We start from the raw sequence: 9,324 nt of genomic DNA, 5'->3' as shown, positions 1-9,324 counted from the left end.
TATTTTTTTTTTTTTTTTTTTTTGAGACGGAGTCTCGCTCTGCCGCCCGGGCTGGAGTGCAATGGCCGGATCTCAGCTCACTGCAAGCTCCGCCTCCCGGGTTCACGCCATTCTCCTGCCTCAGCCTCCCAAGTAGCTGGGACTACAGGCACCCGCCACCACGCCCGGCTAGTTTTTTTTTTTTGTATTTTTTAGTAGAGACGGGGTTTCACCATGTTAGCCAGGATGGTCTCGATCTCCTGACCTCGTGATCCACCCGTCTCGGCCTCCCAAAGTGCTGGGATTACAGGCTTGAGCCACCGCGCCCGGCCATTTTTTTTTTTTTTAAGTAGAGACAGGGTTTCACCATGTTAGCTTGGATGGTCTCGATCTCCTGACCTCGTGATCCACCTGCCTCGGCCTCCCAAAGTGCTGGGATTACAGGCGTGAGCCATTGCGCCTGGCCCTTTTTTTTTTTCTGAGACAGAGTCTCACTCTGTCATCCAGGCTGGAGTGCAGTGGCGCTATCTCGGCTCACTGCAACCTCCATGTCCTGGGTTCAAGCAATTCTCCTGCCTCAGCCTCCCACGTAGCTGGGATTACAGGCACACGCCACCATGCCTGGCTAATTTTTGCATTTTTAGTAGAGACAGGGTTTCACCATGTTGGTCAGGATGGTCTCGAACTCCTGACCTCGTGATCTGCCCGCCTCGGCCTCCCAAAGTGCTGGGATTACAGGAGTGAGTCACCGCGCCCGACCTGATTTTACTTTTATTTTCTTACTTTCAGTTAGGACATTGATTTTTTTTTTTTCTTCTAAATTAGTAAGGAAGGAGACCACTACTACTCCTGCTGCCCTCCTCCCCCTACCTTGCCTAGTTCACAAGACAGGAGGAAAGAGAGAAAGAAACAAAAGTAAGATAAATAGCCAGACAACCTTGGCACCACCCCCCAGCCCTAGGAGTTAAACAAAGTAATAATAATAACATCAACCCCTGGCCTAAACTACTTGTGTTATCTGTAAATTCCAGACACTGTATGAAAAAAGCATTGTAAAACTTTTTGTTCTGTTAGCTAATGCATGTAGCCCCCAGTCACGTTTCCCACGCTTGCTCGACTTATCACGACCCTTTCACGTGGACCCCTTACACTTGTAAGCCTTTAAAAAGACCAAGAATTTCTTTTTTGGGGAGCTCGGCTCTTAAGACTCGAGTCTGCCGATGCTCCCGGCCGAATAAAAAACCTCTTCCTTCTTTAATCCGGTGTCTGAGGAGTTTTGTCTGTGGCTCATCCTGCTATATTAGTAGTGTATAAGGCCAGGCATGGTGGCTCACGCCTGTAATTCCAGCACTTTGGGAGGCTGAGACGGGTGGATCACTTGAGGTCAGGAGTTCGAGACCAGCCTGCCCAACATGGTGAAACCCCAGCTCTACTAAATACACAAAATTAGCCAGGCATGGTGGCACATGCCTGCAATCCTAGCTACTTGGGAGACTCAGGCAGGAGAATCACTTGAACCTGGGAGGAGGGGGTTGCAGTGAGCCAAGATCATGCCATTGCACTCCAGCCTGGACAATAAGAGTGAAACTCCATCTCAAAAAATAAATAAATAAATAAATTAGTAGTGTATAAATAGATCACATAATCTATGAATTGTATTCTGTTATAGGAAAGGGGCATTGCAAGATACTGATACTTGTTACAAAAGGGGCGTGGGGTCTGGTGGGGCTGGGAAACCACTGAGGAGCACTCACTCGGTTTTCTTTTTTTTTTTTTTTTTTTTTTGAGACGGAGTGTCGCTCTGTTGCCCAGGCTGGAGTGCAGTGGCCGGATCTCAGCTCACTGCAAGCTCCGCCTCCCGGGTTCCCGCTATTCTCCTGCCTCAGCCTCCCGAGTAGCTGGGACTACAGGCGCCCGCCATCTCGCCCGGCTAGTTTTTGTATTTTTTAGTAGAGACGGGGTTTCACCGTGTCAGGCCAGGATGGTCTCGATCTCCTGACCTCGTGATCCGCCCGTCTCGGCCTCCCAAAGTGCTAGGATTACAGGCTTGAGCCACCGCGCCCGGCCGGTTTTCTTTTTTTTTTTTTTTTTTTTCTGAGACGGAGTCTCGCGCTGTCGCCCAGGCTGGAGTGCAGTGGCCGGATCTCAGCTCACTGCAAGCTCCGCCTCCCGGGTTCACGCCATTCTCCAGCCTCAGCCTCCCGAGTAGCTGGGACTACAGGCGCTGCCACCTCGCCCGGCTATTTTTTGTATTTCTTAGTAGAGACGGGGTTTCACCGTGTTAGCCAGGATGGTCTCGATCTCCTGACCTCGTGATCCACCCGTCTCGGCCTCCCAAAGTGCTGGGATTACAGGCTTGAGCCACCGCGCCCGGCCACTCACTCGGTTTTCAATCAACAGCATTGGCCCTGAGGAAACAGAAACAGGAACTAAATGGCGCTTGAATCCCAGGAGCTTCTACCCTGGCAGGCGAGATGAGACAGAGACGCAAATCGCCACCTTCCTGAGCCTCAGTTTCTTCACCTGTGAAATGGGCTTTCTCACCACTCATCTCTGCCTGCCTCCCTACAGGGTCGGATCAGATGGGCTGAACCAGCTTCTAGGCAGGGAGGGGCTTCATGAGCAGCTCCACACCTGAGGGAAGGGAGATTGGAACATCTGCCCTGCTCACATCCCACCAGGGACAGCTCAGGCTTCTGTGCTTGTCCTGGCCTTCAGAGTCCAGCCTCTGGCCCTGCAGATTCTCTCTCACGGCCTCGTCTGCTTTCTCTGGTGTCCCTCTCTCTTCTACCTTCCTTCTCCACTCCACTGTATCCCCGCACCACCGAAATCCACACCTGTCTGAAGCTTGTACCAAATTAGCAAATTGGTAGTTTCTGAGGAGGGCAAGCCAGCCTTGACTACATGCCAGACACTGCTCACACACTGGGTCTTTTATGCCAGCCCTGAGACATAGATGGTCATGACCTAATGAATAGAGGAGGACATCGAGGCTCAGTTAAGGGGAGGGGTTTGCACCAGGTCACCCAGCCAATAAGAGGCCAAGATGGGACAAGAACTGGAGCTTTGGCCGGGCGCGGTGGCTCACACCTGTAATCCCAGCACTTTGGGAGGCCAAGGCAGGTGGATCACCTGAGGTCGGGAGTTCAAGACCAGCCTGACCAACATGGAGAAACCCCATCTCTGCTAAAAATACAAAATTAGCCGGGCGTGGTGGCATATGCCTGTTATCCCAGCTACTTGTGAGGCTGAGGCAGGAGAATCTCTTCAACCCTGGAGGCGGAGGTTGCAGTATGCCGAGATCACGCCATTGTACTCCAGCCTGGGCAACAAGAGAGAACCTCTGTCTCAAAAAAAAAAACGAAAAAAAGCCGGGCGCAGTGGCTCAAGCCACCCAGCACTTTGGGAGGCCGAGATGGGCGGATCACGAGGTCAGGAGATCGAGACCATCCTGGCTAACACGGTGAAACCCCGTCTCTACTAAAAATTACAAAAAAACCCAAAAAACAAACAAAAAAAAGAAGAACTGGAGCTTTGACAGGGCACGGTGGCTTATGTCTGTAATCCCGGATTGCTTGAGCTTGGGAGTTCAAGACCAGCTTGGGCAACATCTCTACAAAAATTAGCTGGGTGTGGTGGCGAGTGCCTGTAGTCCCAGCTACTCAGGAGGCTGACGTGGGAGGATAGCTTGAGCCCTGGAGGTTGAGGCTGCAGTGAGCTGTGATTGTGCCACTGCACTCCCAGCCTGGGCCACAGAGTGAGACCCTGTCTCAAAAAAATTTTTTTTAAAGTTTTAAAAGTACACACACTCAAGAGGGGAATGCCAGTGTACTCAAGAAAGAATCGCACAAGGGCCTTTGCGGTTTTTTTTTTTTCTTCTTCTTCTTTTTTTTTTTGAGGCAAAGTCTTGCTCTTGTTGCCCAGGCTGGAGTGCAATGGCGTGATCTTGGCTCACTACAGCCTCCACCTCCCGGGTTCAAGCGATTCTCCTGCCTCAGCCTCCTGAGTAGCTGGGATTACAGGCATGTGCCATCATGCCCAGCTAATTTTTTGTATTTTTAGTAGAAACGGGATTTCACCATGTTGGCCAGGCTGGTCTCAAACTCTTGATCTCATGTGATCCGCCCACCTTGGCCTCCTAAAGTGTTGGGATTATAGGCGTGAGCCACCGTGCCCGGCTATGGTTTCTATTTTTATAGATTTCTTTAACCAAGGGGTGGAATATTTATGAAAGTTACTGGAAAAAGGTGGAGATTTCTTGGAACTGTGGTGCCACCCATTTTTACACCAAATATGGGAACTATTGTGGGGCTGGTGGGTGTGTGATTTTTAGTATGTTAATGAGCGTATAATGAGGTCCTAGGAGAAACCTAGGTCAAATCCAGTGCCATGCTGTGTCCAGTTGGTCTCAGCTAGCTTGGCCCATGCCCTGATTTTTCAGGGTCTTATGAGCCCTTAGCTTCTGCAGTTATTTCAACAGCTTCCTTTTGCTAGTCATGTGAAACTGCTGCCTGGAATTTTCCATTCTTCTGCGACCCATATTAGTCCTGTATCACCTTCACTCATCCCATGAATATTTACTGAGCATACACAGGTTTCCAGGTGCTGGATTACATAGAAAACAAAATCCCTGCTCTCCTGGAGCTTTGGTTCCAGGGGCGGGAAATGGGGCAATAAATAGGTAAATACGCAGCATGGTAGACGGTGTTAGGTACTTTGGAAATAGAGAAGAGGCCAGCAGGTGTGGGGAGCGGAGGTGCCATTCTAATTGGATAGTCAGAGAAGGCCTCCCTGAGAACAGCAGACATGGAGAAAACGACCTGGAGGAATTGAGGGAGCAGCCATGTGGGGATCAAAGGAGACCATGCCAGGCAGATGGAAGAGCAGTTGCAAGGCCCCGAGGTGGGAGCGTGCCTGGCATGGTTGAGGCACATCAGGGAGGCCAGTATGGCTGCCCCTGATAAGGGAAGGGGTGTGGCAGGAGATTGTGGCTTTTACTCCAAATGAGAAGGAGGCATTAAAATTACATGATCTGACTTGGGTTTAAAAAGGATCACACTGGCTTGCTGGGTTGAAAACACTGTAGGTGAGAAGCACAAGGCAGAAAGGCTCCAAAAATCCTGGAGAGTGGGGCGTGGCTTAGACCACAGAGGTGGCAGTAAGCTGGGGGTGGGGCCGAGATGTGGTCAGGGCCTGTCTGGGTTCTGAAGGCAGAGCCGACAGGACTTGCTGACAAATCAAAAGTGCAGTGTGAGAGAAAAAGGAGTGGAAAGTGGCTTCAGGGCTTGGGGCCAAGAACTGGAATTTGCCATTTGCTAGGACTTCAGTTCAAGAAGTCAACATTGAACATGCAAAATTTGAGATGACTACAAACATAAAAGTAGAGATGTTGACTAAAATTAAATAAATGAGCCTGGAGTGTCAGACAGAGCTCTGGACTGAAATATATAAATTTGGGATTTCGGGAGAGAGGTTGCAGTGAGCCGAGATCACACCACTGTACTCCGGCCTGGGTGACAGAGTGAGTGAGATGTTGTCTCAAAAAAAAATTAAATAAATAAATAAATAAATAAATAAATCTGGGATTTGCCAGCACAGAGATGGTATTTCAAGCTTGAGACTGGTGAGATCACCAAGGGAATGAGTGTAGACAGAAAACAGAAGACCAGGGAGTAAGTCCTGGGCATTTCATTCTTTAGAGGCTGAGTGGATATGGAGGAAACCACAGCAGTCAGTGAAACAGAAGGAAAACTAGGACACTGTGGTATTTTAGAAGCCAAGGGAAGGTCCATGCATGGTGGCTCACACCTGTAATCCCAGCACTTCAGGAGGCTGGGGCGGGTGGATCACTTGAGGCCAAGAGTTTGAGACCAGCCTGGCCAACATGGAGAAACCCACATCTCTACCAAAAAATACAAAAATTAGTTGGGCACGGTGGCCTGTGCCTGTAGTCCCAGCTATTCCAGAGGCTGAGGCACCAGAATCACTTGAATCTCAGAAGCAGAGGTTGCAGTGAGCAGAGATCACACCACTGCACTCCAGTCCAGGCAACAGAGAAGACTCTGTCTCAAAAAAAAAAAAAAAAAAAAAAAGCCAAAGGAAGAAAGTATTAAAAGGAGCCAGGCACATTGGCTCACGACTGTAATCCCAGAACTTTGGAAGGCCGAGATAGGCGGATCACCTGAGGTCAGGAGTTCGAGACCAGCCTGGTCAATGTGGTGAAACCCTGTCTCTACTAAAAATACAACAATTAGCTAGGCGTGGTGGCGGGCACCTGTAATCCCAGCTACTTGGGAGGCTGAGTGAACCTGGGAAGCAGAGGTTGCAGTGAGCAGAGATTGCAGCCTGGGTGACAAAGTGAGACTCCATCAAGAAAGAAGAGAGAGAGAGAGAGAGAGAGAGAGAGAGAAAAGAGAAGAGAAGAGAAAGAAAGAAAAAAGAAAGAATTACAAAGAAGGAATGATCAGCTGTGTCTTGGGCAATTTAGAGGTTAAATAAAATATGAGGATTAAGAATTAATAATTAAAATGGGAAAAAATTTTGCAAATCATATAAGGGATTGTATCTAGAATAAAGAACCCTTACAACTCAATGATAATAAATAGCACAATTTAAAAATCGGCAAAGGAACTCAATTAACATTTCTCCAAAGATACAGATGACCGATAAGCACATGAAAAGATACTCACCTCATTAGCCATCAGGAAAATGCAATCAAAACCACAATGAGACACTATTTCACACCCATCAGGATGGCTATAGTCAAAAAGGACAGTAATCAACAAGTGTTGGTGAGGATGTGGAGAAATTGGAGTCCTCAAACACTGCTAGTGAGAATGAAAAATGGTGCAGCTGCTTTGGAAAGCAGTCTGACAGTTCCTCAAATGGCTAAACAAAAAAATTACCTTACAACCAACATTTCTACTCCTGAATGTATACTGAAGAGAAATGAAAACATATAGGCTAGGCGCGATGGCTCATGCCTGTAATCCCAGCACTTTGGGAGCTTGAGATAGGTGGATCCCTTGAGGTCAGGAGTTCGAGACCAGTCTCACCAACACGGCAAAACTCCATCTCTACTAAAAATACAAAAATTAGCCAGGAGTAGTGGTGCACACACCTGTAATTCCAGCTACTTGGGAGGCTGAGACAGGATAATCACTTGAACCCAGGAGGCAGAGGTTGCAGTGAGCCAAGATTGCACCATTGCACTCCAGCCTTGGTGACAGAGCCAGACTCCATCTCTAAATAAATAAACAAACAAACAAACAGTTTTTAAAAAATGGATGAATTATATGTTACGTGAATTATATCTCATTGAAGTTGTTCTTTTATAAAAATAATTGGCTGGGCACAGTGGCTCATGCTTGTAATCCCAGCACTTTGGGAGGCCAAGGTGGGCGGATCACCTGAGGTCAGGAGTTCAAGACCAGCCTGGCCAACATGGTGAAACCCTATTGTTACTAAAAATACAAAATTAATCAGTCATGGTGGCATATGCCTGTAATCCCAGCTACTTGGGAGGCTGAGGCAGGAGAATCACTTGAGCCCGGGATGTGAAGGTTGCAGTGAGCCGAGACTGCGCCACTGCACTCCAGCCTGGGCAACAAGAGTGAAACTCCATCTCAATAAATAAATAAATAAATAAATAAATAAATAAATAAATAAAATTAGATTTGGCAATGTGAAGGTCACTGGCGACTCTGACAAAAGCAGTTTGGGTAGAGTGCTGGCAACAGAAGCCAGGCTGAAGTGTATGCAAGAGCGAACAGGAGAACCCTGAAAGCAGCAACAATTGTAGATGCTGTCAAAGAGTTTTGCTATACAGAGAAATGGGGGCCAGGCATGTTGGCTCACGCCTGTAATCCCAACACTTTGGGAGGCCAAGGTGGGCAGATCACCTGAGGTCAGGAGTTTGAGACCATCCTGGCTAACATGTGAAACGCTGTGTCTACTAAAAATAGAAAAATTAGCAAGGCGAAGGGGTGGGCACCTGTAATCCTAGCTGCTTGGGAGGCTGAGGCAGGAGAATCACTTGAATGGGGGAGGTGGAGTTTGCAGTGAGCCAAGAGGGAGCCGCTGCACTTTAGCTTGGTGACAAGAGAGAGACTCTGGCTTAAAAAAAAGAAAAAAAAAAGAGAGAGAGAAGTGGGATAGAAGAGGAGAGGCTTGGGGTCAAGAGAAGCTCTTGGTTTTGTTGTGCATTTTCTTTTTTTTAGACGCAATAAATTATTATTATTATTATTTATTATTATTATTATTGTTTTTGAGACAGAGTCTTACTCTTGTCGCCCAGGCTGGAGTACAATGGTGCGATCTCGGCTTATTGCAACCTCTGCCTCCCAGCTTCAAGCAATTCTCTTGCCTCAGCCTCCCGAGTAGATGGGATTACAGACGCACGCCACCATGCCAGGCTAATTTTTGTATTTTTAGTAGAGACAGGGTTTCACCATGTTGGCCAGGTTGGTCTCAAACTCCTGACCTCAGGTGATCCTCCCACCTTGGCCTCCCAAAGTGCTGGGATTATAGGTGTGAGCCACCGCGCCCGGGCTGACGTTATTATTATTATTTGAGACAGGATCTCACTCTCGCCCAGGCTAGAGTACAGTGGCGCAATCATAGCTCATGGCACCCTTGAACTGTCATGCTCAAGTAATTCTTCTGCCTCAGCCTCCCGAGTAACTAGAACTACAAGTGTGAGCCATCACGCGCGGCTAATTGTTTTTCATTATTTTATTTTGGAGACAGGGTCTTCCTGTGTTGCCTAGGCTGGTCTTGAACTCCTGGCCTCAAGTGATCCTTCCTGCCTAGGCCTCCCAAAGTGCTAGGAATATAGGTGTGAGCCACTACTCCTGGCCCAAGAGATCATATTTTAATGGTGATTGGAATGATCTAGTCAGGGACAGAGGGACACTTGCTGGAGCAAAGGCCTTGAGCTTGTGAGAAGGATGAGATGTGGTATACAAATGGAGGTGTAGCCTTGGAAAGGAGCAAGCAGGGGTCATTCTCAGGGGCAGGAGTGGAGGCTGAAAACGACGAGGCACAGACCCAGGTGAACGGATAGAGGTGTTGAATCCAAGGAAATTGCCTTCTTGATACTGGTGGGCTGGGGAAGGTCCCCCAAAGCCAGCAGAACCTCAACCCAGCCAGTGTCCAGGTTCTTGATGCCATTGCGAGAAGCAATTCCCGAATGAGTCAGAAAGTAGTGAAAATACCGAGATTTATTGCAAAGCAAAAAGTACACACTGAACGGGAGTGTGGGCAGACTCAAGAGAGAGTCACACAAGAGGGTTTGGGTTTATCTTTTTTTTTTTTTTTTTTTTTTTTTTTTTTTTTTTTTTTTTG

At 48.0% G+C, this 9,324-nt stretch overlaps 1 pseudogene; it reads right to left on the bottom strand.

Annotated features, from left to right (window-relative positions):
- Positions 1-3,063: 3,063 nt before the first annotated feature.
- Positions 3,064-9,324, bottom strand: part of LOC112611057 — a 9,569-nt pseudogene continuing 3,308 nt past the window's right edge.

This window comes from Theropithecus gelada, chromosome 1 (assembly GCF_003255815.1).
Source record: "Theropithecus gelada isolate Dixy chromosome 1, Tgel_1.0, whole genome shotgun sequence".
Lineage (NCBI taxonomy): Eukaryota > Metazoa > Chordata > Mammalia > Primates > Cercopithecidae > Theropithecus > Theropithecus gelada.
This window is presented reverse-complemented; position numbering and strand designations above follow the sequence as displayed.